Below are 14,856 nucleotides of genomic sequence, written 5' to 3' on the forward strand. Positions count from 1 at the left end.
CTAATGAATAATAATTGAGAATTTATGGTTGAATGGTTATGTAGTTCCTTTTGTGGCTCCAGTTGTAAAAAAAATATTCGCGACGGATTCCGAGAACGCAGGAGGATAAGATCAATATCGTGCTTCTATTTTATTTTGATGAAATGGGTCAAGTTGATGATACCTCTTTATGGGTCCCCGGAGAATTTCTCTCAAAATTACAGCATGTGAGTGCATTTTTGGAGAAATATCTATATTTAGTTAATTTTTTAATGCGTGCACAGCTATCCGGATAAAGTTGTTCCTTGACGAAAAGCTTCGACATAAAATAGACAAGATTTTGCCCAAAAAAAAAGATTTTTCAATGAAAATTATCACGTATAAATAATTCTGCTGATTTTTGAGGAGAGATTAATAATTTTTTTGATGACTGTAATATTTACGAATGATTATTAGTTGTCAGGTTTTTTTTTTAAATCTCCAGTTGATCTCATTCTTTAGAGATTCGTAACTCTTTGAATCTGTCGGACTGATTCCTTTCCCCTTCCTTTCTCGTGAAGGATGTAAATGATATATGAATATAGTTAAATACGTTATGTATTTTCGTAACGCTTATGTAAGCTTCTATGATTGCTTTTCCTTTATTTACATCATATGGTATTGAGGATATTTGTTGAGCTATATTAATTTGATGCTTTTGAATCTAATTATTTAAATCTATTTTGGGGTCACAATTTCATTTTGAAAATTTTCCTAACAGCACAAAATTTGCTCAATTCATAAGTATGCACGTTATGGAGATTTTTTTCATGGCCTTATAAAGTCTATAAGACCTAACTACGTAGGTTCCTATCGCCCGTTGTTATGTTTATTTATTTTCTATCTATAAACCAAAATATTATATAGAGAGCGATAAATCATATTCTTTTCATCTTTAAATGTTCATTTTAGTTATTTATCCCTGATTCTATTTTTATTCTCTTACTTTGAACCCACCCTTTCACTGCTCTTTCGTACTCCTCACCCTTTTAAAATTAATTGAACTTATTCGATACGTTCGCGGCGGATGTGCTTTAACTATTTAAGAACATATTTGAAGTCAATCTCGCATGTAGTTTAAAGATGGTAGCATCACTAATTTGTGTCGTAAAATAAAAATAATAGTTTTAATCGCATGTCTTTCCCATCTGGACTTACATCAGGCTATTCTTAAGTTCGTATCCATGAGCATTAGGGGTGGTGGTGCATCGAGCTAAAGTTTGATTCTATTTTAGTTTTTCATCTGTTTTGGTGCGTACGAGGGCAGCAGGCAATTAACCGGCGGCCTGACCCGTTTTCTCACCCCTGATCCTATTCCCGGCGCGCATTGGTTTACCCTTCTCTCGCTGGGCATTACACGCCTGCCTTTTACGTGCCCACCTCTGACCTGCATTGGAGGCGATCGACCCATAGCTAACTTGTTGTCTCCAAATCCATTTTGGGATCCATTCATTGCATTCACCTGCGCGCTTAATTCCTTCACCACCATTTTGCGTGTGACTTTGTCTGGTCAGAGACTCGCCTTTCGTAACTTTTTTGCTGTACAATTGTCTTATCCACGACCACTTGGACCATGATTACATGGTACTCTATGGCTGAATATGTGTTATTTATTTTAATTCATACTTATATCGGGTGAGAGTGGTGGCCCAGTGTGTACAATGTCGGGTCACAGATTGGTTCGTCCCACGTTCGTCTTTTATGCGTTCAATTACCTGGTTCATTCAAAATCAAACGTTCATTCAATTCATGTATTCAAATACCGTGAGAAGCCTTCTGATACATGTAAGGAGAAATCTCCGAAGTTCCAGTTGTATAAGGGGAAAGAAATGGCCCCATACTCTGAATAAGTAGTATCACATACCTGCGGCTTAGTTCTGTGGCTACAATGAAACGATTATAAGTTTGTATTAGATTACTTAGTGAATATAAGACGCGGAACTGCTTCATCATAAAATAAAAGTACTCTGTTCTAATCCACACTTTATTTCAAATAGTACGACCCGGGTTTCTGCATATCATACCTGATGATAGCATGATATGCAAAAACCTGGGTCGTACAATCTATATATATAAAAGAAAGTCGAAAATCGTGTTAGTTAGAACACTTATAACTCAAGAACGGCTGCACCGATTTCAATGAGATTTGGTTCTTTGGATTCGTCTCAGGCGGGGTTAACATATAGGCCATTAAAAAAAGGATAATTTCACAAAAAAAATTCATCTCTTTCCTATGGACATGCTTTTAGGAGTTATAGTAACACAACAATTGATAAGTCGGTCAAAACTACAAATTAAATAATTTGTTTTGTTTTTACCACTTTAATAACTGAATTTAGTAACAATATAACATTTTAATTACTAAATATATTAAAAATATTAATTAAATTGAAATTACATTTTTTAAATTTAATTTGAGCTGATTGTAAGCCCAGCCGTGGCCCAGCTCGAGTTGACACTTCACTACCGTGTTTGTAAACAAATCTCCAAGCAATTGTTGACAAACGGTAATGTCCGTGTTCCTGTCGAGGAATCGAGTAGTTTTCACTCATTTCCTTGGAATGATTGCAAATTAGTTTCAGTGAGCTCATCAACAAAGAGTTCCAGAATATGATTGATCACCAAAAGAATCAAAGATGGTTGATTTAGCGAGCAAGAACGAAGATGTGGATGACTAAAACGAGGTAAATTCAAATAGTTCGTACTGTGCATGGATTCGAATCTTTTAAATGTGTAACAAACGAAGACGAAATCACCAACTATCTATCTGAATATTTTAAGTCCTTGAACGTACCTGGCTTACCAAGGCACGATTTACAGAGAAATGTAGTTTCTGTGCTCATGATCTTTCGAAGCCTAAACCAACCATAACTATCCAACGGAACGTGTTTGATCATTAAAAAAATTGGTGATGAATGTGATTCACGCAACTTTACTCAAAGGAAAATTCAAAGGTTAGGAAGTCCTCATTCCGTAGATTCCATGATCTCAACTCATATGCCCTTTTGAGCTTAAGCGTATTCAATTTACAATTCGTGTTGCATTCGTGATAACGATTAACAAATCGCATGGTCATTCTTTCAGTTTTTGTGTTGTTTGTGCTCATGTGCTAATGAAAACCCATGATTTTCTCATGGTAAATTTAGCGTGCTATGTTCACGAGTCGATAAACCATCCTCTCTATTTATTCCTTCGCTTCAAGTGCGTAGCTAGGATAGGGGGTTTTGGGCGCAGCTAATACCGCGGGTCTGTAGGGTATAGAAAACTCGCTTAGGTAAGCGGGAAGTGTGGGGACACTTCCCCAGACATTTTTTAAGATAAATGGTTCAAAATAGTGGGTTTTGTGGCTGTGTGAATAGTTAAATATGTTTTGTTTGTTAGTCATCCGTCCCCCTAATATTAATAACAAAATCTTTCATAAAAAAATTCTCTAAGCTCTTGGGGGGGAGGGTTTATCCCCCAAAACCTCCCCTCGCTGCGTCACTGCTTTGCTTCGCTATATTTATTTAGCTTCATCCGCTTCATCTTGCGCCTGATAACAAAACAAAAACTGTTGTTTCTCAGAAGGTGCTTGACGCAAGACATTAAACCCGAATGTGTAGGGCTCATCGTGGTGCGTTTACGCATGCATTACGTTTACGCAGTGCATTTTTTTCAAACGGAGATACTAAAACTGGCGCGCCTTAAGTCATTTAATGCGAATGCTGCTTCATAGGGTCTTTTCTTGCATGATTTTGAGCATCAGTCAAGCGTAGGTCTGGGGTCGTGTCAACCTGCCCCCTGAATGGGCCAAGTGTATGCAACAGACTTGGCCCTAAAAACATTTTTTTACAGCTAATAACGCAAATAGCCAACAACTGAATGCGTATAATTTTTTTTCTATGAACTGCTTCATTAAACCACAATGCCCAAAATTTCTTAAGCTAAAACGTAAGAAAATTTGTTGAAAAAAATCCGCGTAAACGTGCTCCGATTCACGCTATGAAGATTCAATAAAGAAAATGTCTTTCTGACAAGCAATTTTGGTACTCATTTACGTATTTTTATATAATTTGTATCCTTATTTTATTATAATAAATTAAACATGGTTAAAAACGATACAGCCGCTCTTGATTTATAAATGGTGTAAGTAAACTGTAAGTTCATTGATTGTTAGGCGGTACGAAGTTCGCCGGGTCAGCTAGTTTAAAATAAAGTGTGAATTAGAACAAAGTATTTTTATTTTATGATTACTTAGTGAAGGCTTCACATTTGGAATATAAAATGAGCTCAGGTGCATGAATGTTGCTTTCCATAAACTTTCATTCATTATATTCCCGTTCAGCATATATTCGTAGGATTGAAATTAAACTTTAGCTTTAATAGTGCACATGTATAATTAATGACGTCTATATAGCTACGTTTGCCGAATTACCTTCTAAGCGCAACATATAATGAATGCGATATCTCTATCCGGTAGATAAATAGTTGTTTCCGGCGAATAGTTGGATTAAAAAAATGGTATTATGATCATAGGGAGCTTTGGTGTTAGATGACTGGATCGTGCTTATTGGTCATTTTCGGATAGGATAACCATGTACGAGGTGTGTTAAAAAAATATCGCGACTTTTGTGTTTTTTCAAAAATTATTTATTTATTCATGAATATCTATTTTGTCCCCTTCAAAGTAATCCCCATGAGATATTATACACTTGTGCCAACGGTTTTTCCAATCTTCGAAGCACTTCAAAAAATCATTTTTTTAAATCTTGTTCAGCTCCTCCTTCGATGCCGTCTTTATCTCGTCAATCGTAGCGTAACGTCGTCCTTTCATGGGTTTCTTCAGTTTAGGGAACAAGAAAAAGTCAAAGGGGGCCAGATCTGGGGAATACGGTGGCTGCGGCATCATTAGTGTGTTGTTTTTGGCCAAAAAGTCGCGCACAAGCAACGATGTGTGATCAGGGGCGTTATCGTGGTGCAAAAGCCAATTTTTCTTCTTCCACAAATCCGGGCGTTTCTGGCGGATTGCTTCGCGCAAATTGCGCATAACTTGCAGATAATATTCCTTATTGACCGTTCTACCCTGTGGCAAGAACTCATGATGCACCACGCCCCTGCAATCGAAGAAAACTGTCAGCAAAACTTTCACATTCGACCGAACTTGGCGCGCTTTTTTCGGTCTTGGTTCGTGCGGCAGCTTCCATTGAGATGATTGAGCTTTGGTTTCCACGTCATAACCATAAACCCACGATTCGTCACCAGTTATGACCCTCTGCAGCAAATTTGGGTCGTCGCGGACAGAGTCCAACAGCTCTTCAGCAATGTTCATGCGCTGCTGTTTTTGGTCGCAATTGAGCAATTTTGGTACGAATTTCGCGGCGACCCGTCTCATGCCCAAATCATTGATAAAAATCGAATGGCACGAGCCAATCGATATGTTTAGGTCCTCAGCAACTTCTCTAACGGTGATTCGACGATTGGCCAATACCATTTTCTCCACTTCATTAATTTTTTCGTCTGTTGTTGAAGTGCTAGGGCGTCCGGCACGCTCTTCGTCGTTCACATCTTCTCGGCCTTCTGAGAACATTTTTTACCACCGATAAACGTTGCTTCGGTCCAAGGTAGCTTCTCCGTATGCCACAGTCAACATTCGGAATGCATCCGCGCACTTAATTTCGTTTTTCACACAAAATTTGATACAGGTTCTTTGATCCATGGTAAAAATCGAAGACGCTCCAAAACAACAATTAAGCAAACAACAAATGCAATAATTAAGTAAAAATTCAAAATGGCCGAGCTTGTCGGCATAAGTGACAGACATGAGTACCAACATAACGCCACAAAAAAATCGAAATTCGATTATACGTAACCCGCGAAAAATTCAAAATTCGCGATACTTTTTGAACACACCTCGTATGTCAATAATGAAAACTTTTCTATGGGGTTGCCCCTCGGATTAAATTGTATGGAGTGACGAACGCTCACTGAAGTAGAGATTAAAGGAATAAATTTTCTCCGGAAAACTGTTTTATTCGATCAACATTCAAAACAGGATATTCCAATAGGGCGATCAGTTGCTTTAGGTATAATTTATTAGTCATTTCATTGAATCCATCGCCTTTACAATTCATACATTCCATCAGGTAATGTACATGTGCTTAATAACTCTTGTAAATATTCTTGCCTTCTTCAAATGTAGCTAAAGGGCTTCTTTATGAAAGATTCACGATCCATATCTGCTTCACTAATAGCTTCATCCCCCTTGTTGTCGACCACGAATGAAATTCCCTGTTCACCGCAGCGTCACGTCGTTGCTTATTTACATAACCTCAGCGCTGGTTAAAATTACCCTTAATTTGACGCTGCGAACCGAACTTCGTTGAGTAACGGTATCAGATTTGCAATTATGACAACGACAGTGTCTTTTGAACTACATCGAATTTCATGGCAAATCTGTTCTTGCTTTTATGTACTTGATTATTTTTTGTTACTTCTTCTAGTAGCATTGAGTGTCCATTGTTTTGCTTTATTTCTAGTAAATAAATTTTACTTTACTTTAGTTTTACAAGGGAGACCACGTACTTCGCTACGCCTTTTTCAATGCCATATTTTTATGGCATTCGGAATATCGAACGCATCTCGGGATGGGTAGTGGTTTCGTTGAATGAGCCTTATTTTTGCTGTAATTAATTGTTTTAAATGAAATAAGTTTGAAATGCCTTGTATAATTAAAATTAGGTTTCTGTATGGTGTGGTGGTGTAGTGGCTAGCGTCATTAATACGCATTGTGAAGTCCCGGGTTCGCGGCTACGTCATGGCGATATACTTTGTCGTTTTCAATTGGATCATTTTTGCCCGGTTTGAATTTGATTTCAATCGCAGGAAGCTTAGGCCGCGGGAGAAATGTTTTATCATAATGGCTTTTAAGTATTTGAGCAGTCTTATACTGAACGCGCATCCTAAGTTTCACGGCATTCTTTCTTCCGTAAAACCATCAAATAATGAATCCAGGAAGAAATTACTGATTCCAGAGAGAGAGAATTGGAGTTTATTTCTGATCAGTTACATTGCATTAAGTTTTCATATAATTTACTGTTTATTAAATGATTTAAAATTGAATTAGACTCACCAATGCCTCCATTTCCCGAAATTTTTGCTACAATTTTTAAGTAGTTAATCGAATTCCAAAATCATTTTGAATGTTTTCTATTCTAGTCCCTTATTTGCAATTGTGCTTGCTCATTCCTGGAATTTTAACCACAAAATATTTTTCATACAAATTTTCTTCCAGTCGTTTTCTAAATGGCAAATTTCACTGTAATTTCTTATTTTTGGACTACCTAGAAACGTGTAATCGTATTTTAAAAGTGACTCGATTAGTAAGGTTCAACATTTTTCTGAAAATTTTCAATCATACAACTCTATCATTATGACGTAGATATTCCGGTGTTTAACCAGGAACTCCATTAGTGCTGTGCAAATCAGGAATTAATATTTAATCAAAAGGAATAGGTATGACTTAAAAGTACTGAATCCGTACATATCTAATAAATCTCTTAAAAATTAAATTCTCTCTCATATAAATGTCTCCCTTAAAACTTCAAGAGATTCATGTCGAATAATATTTAAGCAGAACAAGTATGTTGATGCCAGTGAAAATACTAAGGTTAGGTCATTTTTATTCCTTTATGAAATAACTGGAGGGCCCCCTAGTTATTTAAAAACGGGCAGTAAATGTTTAACTGTACGCAATATTTAAACACATTTTCTGATGGGCAGTTTGAGGAAATGAAATATATCAAGTGTATAAGGGACTTGTTGAAACCTTTGTCTTGAATAAAAATAAAGCAACTGGAATTCAGAATTGTATTACTGCCATATAAAGAAAATTTGACGAGTTGGATTAGGTGACGGAGGAATCATTTTTTGTATGTGATCACTGCCGTTGTCTCCGTTATTAAATGTGATGATTCCTGATTTTATGATTGAAAACGAATCCCACTAATTTTAATGTATCAAATATGCCGATTTTTCAAGTACTAAGAATTGGGAAATAACTAATGCAAGTCGATTTTATTTGTTATTAATTAATTTTATATTATTTTACACGTATTTACATTCATTTACATTAAAAACAAAAAGCTTAGACTGGCGAAAAATCAATTTTTTAGTTTCTACGCATTATAATGAAAATATGATATTTTTCAAATGGTAAGTTTTGTTAAGACGTTGAATTTATTATACAGCAATTCAAAATTTTATCCGTCTTATAACGGTATCATATGACTTTTGTATGGACTCACCTAGATATAAATGAAAATTTTATATTCCAACATTACGTATGTTCTTTCTTATGTAAATTTTATCCTATCGATTTGGATAGAGCTGGAAATATTTCACTCAAATTCTGCTGGCAAGAATACGTACCGTTCCTCTCAAAATAAACTGAATTGTTTGGTAGAGTGAGGATTTTTTTTCTAGATCTTTTGTGAGAGTTTTCTTCTTACCGCTATATGCTCCCGGTCGACGTCGCCCCTGGTCCAAAAGTACCACCGTCTTGTATGAAACTATCCCGCTTGAAATCGTCCCCGATGCCTACTGAGATCCCTGGGGACAAAACTGTGGTAGGATCAGCCGACTTCGTCTCCTACTAAAGGTACGTCTCCGCGATCTCCGCCGGGAATCGTGGAGCCTTATCCTTTCCTTTTTGAGTGCATCATCAACGTAACCCTTCCCCATATTCCGGCCGCGCGACGGGGGAGCCCTTTCTTTTTTCTTCTCTCCGGGCTGTTTGATGGGAAGATTTCTGAATGGAATTGGGAGAAATTCTCTTTTTTATTCGTTTGCAAAGAGAATATTTCTACTTGTAGCTCCGTGGATCCGTTGCCCATTCATTTCTTTTGTCGTGTTTCCATTCCTATACGTTTTTTCCCCTGACTCACCACTCAACCATGGAGAATGGAGATTCCTTGACAAACAAAAGATGGAGGGTTTTCCTCTTCGTGTTTTCGCCCCCCCCCACTTGCTGTGATGGAATAACCTACAAGTTTCGTCAGTATATGACTGGTTTCTTCAATAAAAAGGTATCGAGCGTGCATGAAAGGGAAACCGAGACCAATGAACGACCAGCTCCGTACATTACACATAGGCTCCTGGAACTGCAACTCCATACCATGTGTATGGAGACGCCATTACCAGTTTAAACACTGGAAAAACTATTTTAAGTTAAACTCAACGCACGAGATGAGAACCTAAAAATATTAAGGAAAAACTACTCTAGCAGTGTTGCGATGCCTTTGGTTCTGATTTTATTTATTAAACTGAGTTCCCGCTCTCTGCATTTCTTCAGGGTTTTCTTCCGCGTCAGCTTGTTTGTAGACAACAGTTTCGCTGGCTATCCCGCTAGTTGAAGTCTCAAGTCGAAGGCGTCGGCTGTTGGTTTCTGCCTCGCTTATATACAGTACCTTCGACTTGAAGAAGCTGGCAGAATAGCCAGCGAAACTATTGTCTACAAACAAGCTTATGCGGAAAAAACCCTGAAGAAATGCAGAGATCAAACCATCGCCGCGGAAACCTACGTTCTAACATAAGTTCCCGCTGTTTGTCATTAGATATCTCTAGCAGTGAATGCAGGTTGATTTCGACTCATGTCTTAAACCAAGCTTGGATATTTGGTAAAAAAACCGCTTAACAAAAATGGTGATGTTTGTTTTGTCGCCATATCTTTATTGTTGCATGAAAATGTCCAAGTTATTGCCAAGCAACCGTCATTTGCGAGAAGAGTTGTTTTTCTTCTCTCATTCGAAGAAAACGGCATCGCATCGAGAGCTGCAATAGGTTTTCAAAGATGCTCCAAAAGTTAAACATCGAGCCGTGATTAGTTCCGTCGCTTCAAAGACGCCCATTTCAACGTTGACGACCGTCCGCGTGAAGGAAGACCAAAAACCTCCGAAGACACTGAAATGGAGGCATTGCTTGATTAAGATCCATGCAAAACTCTTAAAGAGCTTGCTTCAGCATTAGAAGTTACCCGCCTAGCCATTTTTAAGCGATTGCATGCGTCAGGACATTAGTGACATATCTGTCATTTTAAGATGCTTGCAAAAACTGTAAAATATCTTCATCCATTCCGCGGAATTTCACTATCCACTAAGAAATTCTATTCCATGATATTGGAAGATTTCAAATCGTGGTGAAGCAGAAAAAAGATGAAGATGAAATGGATTTATGTTATAAGTCATTTAAAGTCTTCGGAGGAGTAGGAAAATAGAAAAGTGTTTTGAAAACCTGGAAAAGAAGACAAAATCGAGCACATCATACGATATGTTGCTGTAATCAAGACCTTTGTAGGAAGATAAGTGGATGGTAGGAACGGCATAAGAAGCCCTTGGATGAGATATGTTAAGATTAAGATGTAAAATAGAAGAATATTGCATGCTATGAAAGGCTGCATTCCTTCTTATATGAAGTTGATAGGTGAATTGAGTCAAAAGCCGTATGAAACCGATATTTAGTTTGCTCCCTTGATTATGATAAGTAAGAGCTACATAGAAAGATTGTCATCTCTTCATGGGATTTCCACGGCAACCGCAATCGGAGAGAGAAATATCTGGAACGAAGTGGAATGGCGTGAGAATTGTGGGGGAAACCCCTCTTACTACAGAATAAATTTCCACGAATTGGATTCCGGGGATTTTGGGTCTCCGCGCACGCTCTGCCCCGTCCAACACTCCGCATCCGCATCTAGCAACGCCTCTCGAATCTCACGTCTCAACTTCGGATCCGTTGTCCCGTCGACTCTTTCACGTACTCGCTGAAGTCCGACGAAAACACCGCGGCGCTAATCACCGCTTGGAAGACAAGATGAATTTAGTTTCATCAGAGGATGTGGCTTTCGTTACTCCAAAAGATGCTTGCCTCTCCACTCGTATAAGGAATTAGTCGTTGAAAAGTTGTTCTAAAATTTCTTGTGCCTTACTTTTATGAAACTATCACGCAACAAATATATGCAATTTATTTTTGGACAGCCAATCACGGAATCAAAAAGGAATAATTTCCATGCTATCATGATATCGGGTTGTTATTATTATAATAAAAATTTCAAAACGCACCTGTTTAAGGATCGACCGTGTGAGTAATTAGGAAGTCTTAAGAAGAGTATGAAAGAAAAGAAGCCTCATGAAAACCTTAACAAAAAGACGGAACAGCCTTATAGGACATATTTTGAGACCTGATGGCCTGATGAAGACAATCGTCGAGGGACAAGTAAGAACGGAAAAGGAAGGCCTCGAACAAAATATTTGGAACAGGTTAAGAAAGATGTGAAAGAGAAGAAAGTCGTAGGTGTGAAAAGATTAGCTGACAGTAGAATTGAATGGAGAGCTTCGTTAAAAAATCTAAGGATCGTTGACCAGTGATGGCCTGTTTAAGGCTAAGATTCCCTCACCGGTTTTAGTATAAGGGGTTTTGTGATAGTGGAATACGTAAAAACTAGAGTTCTTTGAAGCAGGTATGAATTTAAATTCTGAGGCGATTTTAGGAGTCTGAAGAATTTTAGTGCTTTGGTAGGGGTCGGTTTAGGGAGGGATTATTCCCCTTCGATATGAAATCTGCTGATCTTCGAATCTGATTTGGGCTCCAGGTAGAAAGTTTTGCCGCATCGCTCTACGCACCGCTACCGCCTTGAAACTGCCCCGAAAACCCTTGTAAGGTCCCCGAGAAAGGCTCGATTGTTTTCTGCTTGTAATTTCAAACTTATACTTTTCTGTAAAGTATTTAAGCTTTCAAGGGCAGATTAAAACGGTAAATTTCATTAATCACCCCACTTTGTTCCCAGATTCATATTGAAACATCATTCATTCGTAGTCATCCAACCCTAAAATTTTTACACTCCAGCCCTCCAATTTTGTGTTTAACAAGTCCGTGTCTTCAGTTCTCTGATGTTCTTAATGCCCTTTTTTTATCTGCCCCAAGTACTTATCTCGTAATCTGGCATGTAGCAACAAATTTCTAGAAACGTAGGCTTTCTCTGCGAGAATCATTAGTATCGGAGACTTTCGGGTGCAGCTGTGTATTACTGTGTGTCAAGAGAGTTTTCGCGGCCATTGCAGGGTACATGATCTGGTGACGTAACATGCATCACCTCATGATGTAACCTACAATGGGCTCGAAAGCTTGCTTGAAAAAGCGTTATACGCAGCTGCACCCGAAGGCCTCCGTAGTAACAAATTTCTAATTTTAAAATAGTCCAACAGATGATGATAGCACGGTTCATATGAAAGTACACTTAGGAAAACGTTTAGCTTGTTGAAGTTGAATCCTGTTGTTATGGACACAATTATAGAGGCTAATTTTTTAAAACCATTTTTTAAAAGCTTATTTATTTCAATTTTAACGAATCGAATATACCGTGATTGCATTCACGAATGAATCATATTACGTTCCAAGCATTCATGGAGAGTTTTTCGGTGATGAAATACGTGCGCGTTAACATAATGAGTAATATAAGTTAATTTTAGCCATACGTCATTGCATCGCATTTTTGGATCGCCCGGACACGCGATGAGCTTTTAGCACGCCACTTTGCCGACACGCTAGGATGTAATGCTTTAATATTTAGGTAATGCAATACAAATCTCCGGTGAAATACAAAATTTGTCTCTCACAGTTTTATTTTTTTTAAACCCCAAAATATAATTTATAAGAATGATTTATCAGTAAATTTCTTCACTTTAAATCAGTCTGAGGTGATTTTACGTGGTTGTGCTGAAGTCAGTCAGAAGACTGAAAGAAACTGGTTTCCAAGCATTCGTACTGGGAAAGATTTTGATTTTTAAAACGGAGTTACGGCGTTTTCATCGTTAAAAATTCATTGCAAAGCCCTAAATGTTATCGTTAATTATGCAACTAGCACAAAATTACTGTTTCCTTCTGTTGTGAATAGACTCGAGACGTAAATTTTTGAGGTATTATTTACTCACGTAAAACTAATAAAACATATTTACCGTCTTTTTTCTACGGTTTTACAGTAATTGCTCACCAAAATTATTTCATAGCTTATTGAATAATTACTACTGCCGTTCATCATAATGCGATTATCTTTGTCTCTCCTTTATGTGACTATGTTTTCGACAAATGAATAGGAAATGCATTCGTACTACTCAACCAATAATCACTTACAATTCAATAAGCTAGAAGAAAATCGAACAGGTACAGCAATGCAATAAAACATTCATTCAGAAATTGAGAGTCTGAGTGAAATGGATAAGTAGGTTAGAATTCTGAGAGGATATAGATTTTACAATCACGATAGCGTTCTAGATTTACAATGGAATTCTTAGTCCTATAAATGCACGATTTTATGAGCTTAAAGAAACTAACTTCTAGGGAATACAAAAGGTATAAAACTTCTTTTTTAATAGCACGCATTCAATGCAGCTTCGTTATGTTCATTTTGGCTGATGATTAATTTACCTTTAAATGCTAATTTAATGGGATGCGATAATAGCATAAAAAAATGAAGAATGGAAATGCCAATTTGGGGACTGTTTATTCTGTACTATTCTGACCTAAGCGTTATCTTCTTCAGTGCTTCACTTTAATGTATATAAGAGTGGATTAATTACCCTGGATATTGCTATTTGTATTACTGACGTATGATTTCTTTGCGCCTTTTCAGAAACTTCCCCTTTATTTCTGATTTTACACATTTGTAGTTAAGAATCATGACGAAGCAGAGCTGATGAGATGGTACAGCATAATACGAAGATTTACGTTCAAGAATTGGTAGTTTTTTTTTAGCAAATTTTAAAAGCCTTGGGTCTATTTTAAACCATTAACCTCACGCTATCTGACCGCAGGTAGCCACAGCGCGATAAAATGTCGTGTCTAATAAGCGCCTTTGGTGAAAAATCAATTCCCTTCACCCGACCGCCCATTTCCCCTCATCGTATGCTTCCCCATCACCCTCTCGTGATCTTCACGCCCTTATCTCCTGGCCCTTCCTCGCCTCTTTTATTTCTGTCTACCCTCAATGCCAACCCTACAAGAGCTTTCTGAAAGTGTCAGCCTAGAGGTATCCATTTACGAGGCAGTAATTAGCAGTGATATCAACTGATCTCAACAGTTTGGCATACGTAATGATTTCAATTATCCGTAATTTTCCTTGAATGCTTTTGTGAATAAAGTAAGCTTGGCATAATGACTTCGAGATTAATTTTATGTATTAGATAGTTCCTGATTTTTCATTCTGTGGGTAGGAATTTGCAGTGAACTCAACTGATCTCAACAGCCCCACATGCGCATTGATTTCAATTAACCGTCATTTTCCATTACTGCTTAGGTGGATAAAGTGAACATGGCGCAATGTCTTCGAGGTTGATTTCATGTATCAGCTAGTTACAAATTTCTCATTCCATGGGCTTACTTCAGATTTGTGTGAAGAATGCCTTCAGTATGATACTCTCCTTCTGGGATTGTAACATGAAGTGTTCTAGTTGAATTGAAAATGAATTTCGGTGGGCCATAAAATCATCGTACCATGATTTGATGACGATCAGAGTAGATGAATTTCAACATTAGTGTCTTTAAATAAAGTCTAGTACATCTAATCCATATGGAAGAAAATGTAGAAGTCATAAGTGATTCAAACAGCACTATCAGAAGAAAAATACATTTTTACCATCAAAGATACCATCGTCCTCCAAGCATAGTTCCAAAATTCAACTTTAAAGCGGTTACTTCTTATAAAAAAAGGAAACTAAAGACTTTACTCTGCATCGTCAGTGCACTATTTGTTCGGATGGAAAATCACTTCCAGCTACATACGCCAAGACTGTTCCAATTAAATATTTTCTTCAC

The 14,856-nt window shown here is 37.5% G+C and overlaps 1 protein-coding gene and 1 long non-coding RNA gene across 2 annotated transcripts in view; one reads left to right on the plus strand and one right to left on the minus strand.

The window, feature by feature from the left end:
- Positions 1-14,856, minus strand: part of LOC124157724 — a 472,047-nt gene that overhangs the window by 58,154 nt on the left and 399,037 nt on the right. The window lies entirely within an intron of this gene.
- The window catches only part of LOC124157725, a 143,749-nt gene that overhangs the window by 52,527 nt on the left and 76,366 nt on the right, over positions 1-14,856 (plus strand). The window lies entirely within an intron of this gene.

This window comes from Ischnura elegans, chromosome 4 (genome assembly GCF_921293095.1).
Source record: "Ischnura elegans chromosome 4, ioIscEleg1.1, whole genome shotgun sequence".
In the NCBI taxonomy this organism is placed as follows: domain Eukaryota; kingdom Metazoa; phylum Arthropoda; class Insecta; order Odonata; family Coenagrionidae; genus Ischnura; species Ischnura elegans.